We start from the raw sequence: 6880 nt of genomic DNA, 5'->3' as shown, positions 1-6880 counted from the left end.
ACAAACATTTTTAAAGGACAAAAATGAACATCCAACTTTGACTGTAACACAAAATAAATCTTTGCATGTGTGTTTTCAAACTCTCAGATGGGCAGCATATCAGTCTTGGACTGTCTGACCTGCAGCATTGAATGACCACCACACATGAGCATGTTCCTGCAACATTCAGCATCTGATCCTTCATCTGTGTGCTGCTGCTTTTGGTAAGTAGAGTTACCCAACTCCAGTAACTCTAAACACATGCCATCCATTTCTGACGGCCTGGTTACTTCCTGTCAGTTACTTTAGAAACCATGTGGTCACCTGACCTAACACTGTCTCTTCTTCTTCCCCTTAATGTTCAAGTGTCACATGTCAAACAGCTGGAGAGGAAACTACACCAGTGTACTGAGATGTTTCACCAACACGTGCCATATGCTGTTCCTTCATGGTGACATCACCAGAGAGAGCCCCGCCCACCTCAGGACCTCGCCATTGATCATGATGATTAGGATGATGACAGCGAGCAGAACTAAAACTGTAAAAATCCACGACCAGAATGTTTCTTTCTAATTATTAATGAATACTGAGTTTTTGTCTCTCTTTTTGTTTTTTTTTACCTCATTTGTTACTAACAAAGTTCACAAACTCACACAGTTTACATTCTGTATGTTTCCATCTTTACCAGCCACACTCTAACTGCATTTAAGAAAATAATCCTTAGAAATCGTCCTTTTTCTCTTTTGTAATTGATGATAATTCAGTGAATATACTGCGCTGCTTCCTTTTATTGCGTCTCACATTGATTTAAGTTTTTCAGTGTCCAGTTATTTTTTACTGCTGTTTGAATTCTCTGTATGTTTGACCCTGTAGACTGTTTGATGGACTGCTTGTCTTCCTGTTTGTTACCGCCGCCTGTTTTTTAATAAAGATTTGGATTTCTGACTTCAACACAGCCTCTGCGTGTCCTCCCTTTGTGTCCTCTTCCTCTGTTGCATGTGTCACAGATTCATTTTATTAACAGCTTTCCCACAGTGAGTTGCATCAGCATTCATTCACAGCACATTGCAGAAGGATTCAGATTAATACAGTGATCTTACAGTCAGAATGATCCTGACAGAGTGCCACTGTAAATGATCTTTCATCAGGTAAATTTAAAGTTCAGGAGTTATGAAGAATCATATTGGCATTAGGACTAATAATATGTACTTACAAAGTCAAAGTTTTTTAATTATGCTAGAATATTGGAAGACAATCAACTTTTAGTGTTTTCTGCATATTAATTATTCTGAAATAGAGACGGTGACTCTAACTGTACAGAAGCACTAAACAACTGACAATCTAACAGACATCATTGGCCTGAGCCGTCATACACAGTGAGTCTGATCCTTTGCTGTGAGAGTCTGACAAGCATGTTTCTGGTCAGTTTGGAAGAAATAATATCACAATGTTGATCTTTCTTTCAATATTCCTTCTCTTTTACAACATAAACTGTGATCAAAGCTACTTATGTTCACAGCATTTAATAATACTGACAGTCCAGGGCATTGTGGTCTGTTGAGCTAGGGTTAGGGTTAGGGTTAGCAATTCAGACATATGTAATCAATATTAAACGTCTCTGACGTGGGCCACTGTCCGCAGTGTTGGGAAATCCATACCAGGCTGGAACGAGTCAAGGTAGGTGAGCATCCACGAGAAGACACAGCAGATGCATCCTACTAATACTGACCGGACCAGGAGACTCCAGAAACCGAGCATCTTCTCTTCAGTGCCATCCTCTCCTGTCACCCTCTCTGCCCGCAACTCTTTGAGTATGGGGTGGAGAAGGGTGCAGAAAAACCCTTATTACTAATTCGTATTATAATTCAATTTTCATGAAATATTCATATTCAGTATCGATCCTTTTATATTATAACCACGTATCCACCCAGGCTCATGGTGGGGCAGGGCTCTGTCCTGGGATGCTTGAGTACAAGGTAATGTACACCCTGACCAGGTATCCAGTCTGTCAGAATTGTTTTCAATATTTGGTTCAAAAACATGAGTGACAACAGAAATCCAACTAGGATTCTTGCATATGATGAATGAAGTCTGTCTTTGACTGTATTGTCCAGCTGATCCATCAAACCCCCAGCAGGTGAACCTTATTCATGACATAACACGGCAACAATGTAAAAAATGAAACAGCAACAGTCTAAATGTAAAGTGCATTCTAAAGTCCTCTTCAATAAATCATATGCAAAGAGTCATTCGGGACTGTAAAACGTGAACTACAGAACCCAGAGTCTTCATCATTAAATCTCTGGTTGCTTCATTTTTCTATCCTATATCAGATACTTTAAGGTTAGGTTAGGTAAACTTGCATTCTCATGGTGAGGCAACGTGCTTTATGTGTGTGTGTGTGCGTGTCATGAACGGCTATAAAAGGCCTATAATTAAAGAACAAAGCGGGGGTTGAGTCCGAGTTGCGGCAGACTGTCACTACTTGTAAATGGAACGCAGCCTTCCTACGGCGGACAGCTAATAACAGGAATCGGACAAGGTCCACACAAGTCCACAGCAACCACCATAGCAACCGCCTAGCATGACCTTAAAAACATATTCTGTCTTCATAACTATCAAACACGTGAAATGATTTGAAAAGTGTGAAAGTGTTACAGCTGCAGAGAGCTATGGCGGCATCTTTGGAAGCTGTTTACATAGCTAATAATATACGATGTAACCATGGAGACAGTCAGTCACGTGAGCTAGCGGTGCACGTTTACTACAGTGAATAAGGTGATTGCGTGCACAGCGTCCACACGCTGCAGAGGGTAAAGACATTACTTCAATATTGTTTTATATTGATATATATTTGCCTTCTGTTGACCATCACCTCAGGTTCACCATCACAGTTTCAGCATACAGATGCACACTGTCTAAATATGAACACATTCAAAAACTCATGTCTCAGAAATAAGCACAGCTGTTCATGTTTGTCATTAGAGTTTTATTTGTAAGAAAATTATGAACTTCATATTGTGCATCAAATAAAAGAACATTTCACAACTCTGAGTCAACAGAAACAGGAAACAGAAATGTCTCTAATGTAGACGTGTACAGTGTAGTGTAAGCATTAAAAGATCATAAAGGAAACACTAACATTTATGTGAAACTAATTGTAATAAAAAAATGAACAGGTGGTTTATAGATGTAAAAGAAAGAATCTGAAAACAACACTTTTTTGGTCTAAGGGATCAAAGTAGAAAACAGAACTGATGTTCAAGGACAAACCACAGCTGCACTAATATTACACATCTCCATTGTTGTGGTGAACAGACATGTTGCTTTTAAAACCACATGCAGTGTGTGACCGTGACTGTTCACTGAGACCATGAACGCTACTTCGCTGAAGCCTTCGCCTTCTTCTTCTTCTTCTTCTAAATTGGAAGCAGAAGGAGCACGAGCTGCTTTGATCTACTGAAAGGAAAAAGCAGAACATCTGAGCTGAAACCATTAAGACAGGAACAATCATTCAATGCAGTGTCTCAGGTGGCTTAGCCTGTTACAACTGTTGATACAAGCTAAATACAGTTAACACACAGTGTCAGGGAGCTCCAGTGTGGGAACTAGTGGCTTTAGGTTTGTAGTCATTTAACTTTCATCCATTCATTCATTTAATTCAGGAGGAAGAAATGTCAGGTGGGTGCAGGCTGGTTACATGCATTTGGTCCCATGCTGTCTTTAACTAAATGACTTGGTTCACTTTATGGCTGGGCTGTATGTAGGGTTATATCATGTTATTTGGGCAGGAGTTCCTGTCCCCTGTTAGACTTAGAAAGTTTCTCCATAAGTAGAGTTTCTAACTCTTATAGCACATCTGTGGCTGACAGCTTTTTGGTGGCTCTTTTTACCCCACACTGGTTGTGAGTGTGTAAATAGCCCCACTAGTTCTTTTGGGTTGCAGTTAACTGGGGAGGAAGAGGTGGGTCTGCCATGACTAGATGAATAACAATTATCTGGGATACATAAATTTCATAATGCATGCATATATCTCTATAAACCTGCCTGAGGGCTGCCATTTTTTACATTCAGTTATTTCTTTGTTGAATCTAAATAATGAATGTGTTACAGTTAGACTGACACTGGTCAGTGTAAATGGCTCATTGGGACACAGAAACCTTTAAATTAAACCCATCACCTGATATTGAGTGTCAAACAATATCAAAACAGTAAAAGCTGTTTACAGTCAGAATTTATAAAACTATGATTGTAAATAAATTCAAACAAGTGAGCTTTTCTCTTTGTGCTGAATATCAACACTGTGATTTCTTAGACTGTAAGCTTTACTTTAGTGCAACCAGTTGCAGAAGCTGCCACTCCAAATGTCTTTGATAACAAGAAAAAAATACCTTTTCAGTCCACGGCCTGAAGTTCTTCTCTGACATCTTCTGCAATCAGCTTTGTCTGCTGGTTTGAAGACAATAAACCACAAAAAAGATGATTGAGTCACTTTGTCTGCGTCATGCAGCTCGAATGTGTCGTGCAACGATGTTGAATAGCCGTCGTTATCCCTCTGCTGTGTCAGTAGGATTGTACTGTACAGCATCTCATTGATATGTGAGGAATGCTAATGTAAACAGACTTACATCATTAAAACATAAAGGACAGGAGATATTTAGATATTTTTATATTTATATTACATTTTATAGCTGACGGATATTACTAAATAGATAGAATTTACTAAATAGCTGGATGAACATGAAAAATATGTCCATAATCACAAATGACCATGAGAGGCAGTAGAATTAATTCAACTGGACACTCGAAAGACGTCCTTAAATGCTCTTTAAGTGGCAGAACAGATGAACAAACAGTAAATTGCTTACTTGAGATGAAATCTGCTCAGCTACTTTGAAAACAGTTTCTAACTGGTTCCTCCTTTAACAGGATGACTGCTCAGGGGTAAGGTCATCATGCAGTCCAGCAATCTTTATGGTTCTGCTTTGATTCACCAGGAACTATTAGGGAAACCTTCCAGCGCCTCCTGTGAAAGACACAGGCATAAACACACAAACATTTATTAACATGTTCCACAGTCTTCCAGTTTGATTTTCTCATCCTGTGGACAACAACATACAGGGATGCAGGTTTATTGTTGACTTTTGTAAGGTTTATTTAGTGAACATATCCAGCTGCAGCTCCACTGTGATCCTGAACTGGATAAGCACTTAAGAAAATGTGTCAATAAATGGACATACATCAACTTACTATATTTATCCAAACAGAGGGGACCAATAATGCTTCGCTGAGTTAGAGACTTTAACGTCTCTTCTATGTAAGAATGTCTCGTGCTGATAGACCTGCAAACTTGACAACAAAGGTTTTTCAGACTGCATGTAGCTGTCCTCTATGTCAGCTCACACATTTACATTTATGTCACACTTATTTCTGCTTTCCCATTTTATAATTATTACTTACATTTTGATTAGATACCTCGAGTTTGTAAATGATCAGATTACATAATTGGAATACAATGTATCCAATTCAGGGTTGCAGGAGGATGAAGCCTATCCCAGCTGATACAGGACAAAGACAGGCTGCCAGTTTATTGCAGGGCTAACACGATATGTGTAAAAGAAAATCCACTTAAAAGTTTGATATTTCTTATAATAATCAGAATTATGACTATTATTTAAAGGTTTCTTCATAAATACATTTTGATTTTTTATAACCTCTAAAATATAAACCTGAGCTGTTTCAGATTCTGACCTCTGACCTCACTGCAGCTCCCTCTTGGAAGTACGTCTGCTTCTTTTCTACCCCCAGTGTTGACCGCCTGCCCTTGATATCACGTACTGTACCTGAGGAACAAAAAAGGACAAACACTTGCCTTCATTTAAAAGTACATTCATACAGAGGTAATCTATGGAAACACACTAGTTCACCCTTTGGGAGGAATCAGCTCCTGTGAAACATTTCTGTAAATGAACATCATGTGGAGAATGAAATGAGTTCTTCAGGTGACTCAGCAGTCCCACACTAACAAATGAAATCTAGTTAAACTATTAAGCATATTTGCTCTTCTGAAATCTGTGTTAAACAACAACAAACATAAGTTAGTAACAAAAATACAGCTGAGTAGAGGCTTTACAAACCACCAGCAGCCATAATGCTGAATTTTAATCTTCAAATGTTTCTGAGCCGTCTTCAACCTGCTTTTAACACATTAAAGCCCCACAGTCAGTGCAGCCTGACTCAATCCTAGATGTTCAGCACACAGAGACACAGAGGTGCCGTTTAAAGTTCAGTGATAACCTGAGTCACTGATCATTTGCAGTGTTACAGAGTCTGGCAGTCTTTGCATGATGTCCACGTCACTGTACGTTTCTAGCTGACTCTCAGGTGTGACAGGTGTGCCAGCAGGAAAGAGTAATAATAACCTGCATCCTGAGGTTTGTCATGCAGGATTAAAGGAGCCAGGCTTTGTTCACACAGCTAGGATTGTATTTTACACTGACCCTGGGTCAGTATAAGTATCATACAGTTTAAACGAAGCACTGAAACTTGCACATATTTATTATAGATGCACTGAAGCTAATCGAGATATTTGCTGTCAATCTGTGGCTGCCATTAAACACTTTACTGGAAACTTTATTAACTAGTAACTTCATCAGTCATGACAGAAGCTAATATTTCTGTGCTAACATCGTTTAAACAGTAACAGCTTTACTCCAATATAAGCTAACATTTACACCGTAACTTTAAGCTAGCACCATAAAGACGGTAAAACGCGTAATAATATCTACAAATGCATCTTAAAGCTGTTATATTAGCACTCGGTGTATTACCCAGCATACATCACTCCCTCCGTAAATGCAATAAACGATACAAAAGTATCGTTCTACCTGTTTTTCAGGTA

The 6880-nt window shown here is 39.0% G+C and overlaps 1 long non-coding RNA gene across 1 annotated transcript; it reads right to left on the bottom strand.

The window, feature by feature from the left end:
- Positions 1-3218: 3218 nt before the first annotated feature.
- Positions 3219-4877, bottom strand: LOC113018490 (uncharacterized). Its single transcript, XR_003271804.1, has 3 exons — positions 4848-4877; positions 4371-4428; positions 3219-3438 (listed from the first exon to the last, which is right to left on the bottom strand). It is a non-coding gene; the product is annotated as an uncharacterized LOC113018490 (long non-coding RNA).
- Between the last annotated feature and the right edge of the window lie 2003 nt (positions 4878-6880).

Source organism: Astatotilapia calliptera, unplaced genomic scaffold (genome assembly GCF_900246225.1).
Source record: "Astatotilapia calliptera unplaced genomic scaffold, fAstCal1.2 U_scaffold_9, whole genome shotgun sequence".
NCBI lineage: Eukaryota > Metazoa > Chordata > Actinopteri > Cichliformes > Cichlidae > Astatotilapia > Astatotilapia calliptera.
The sequence above is the reverse complement of the archived record's forward strand: the minus strand, read 5'-3'. Positions and strand labels throughout refer to the sequence as shown.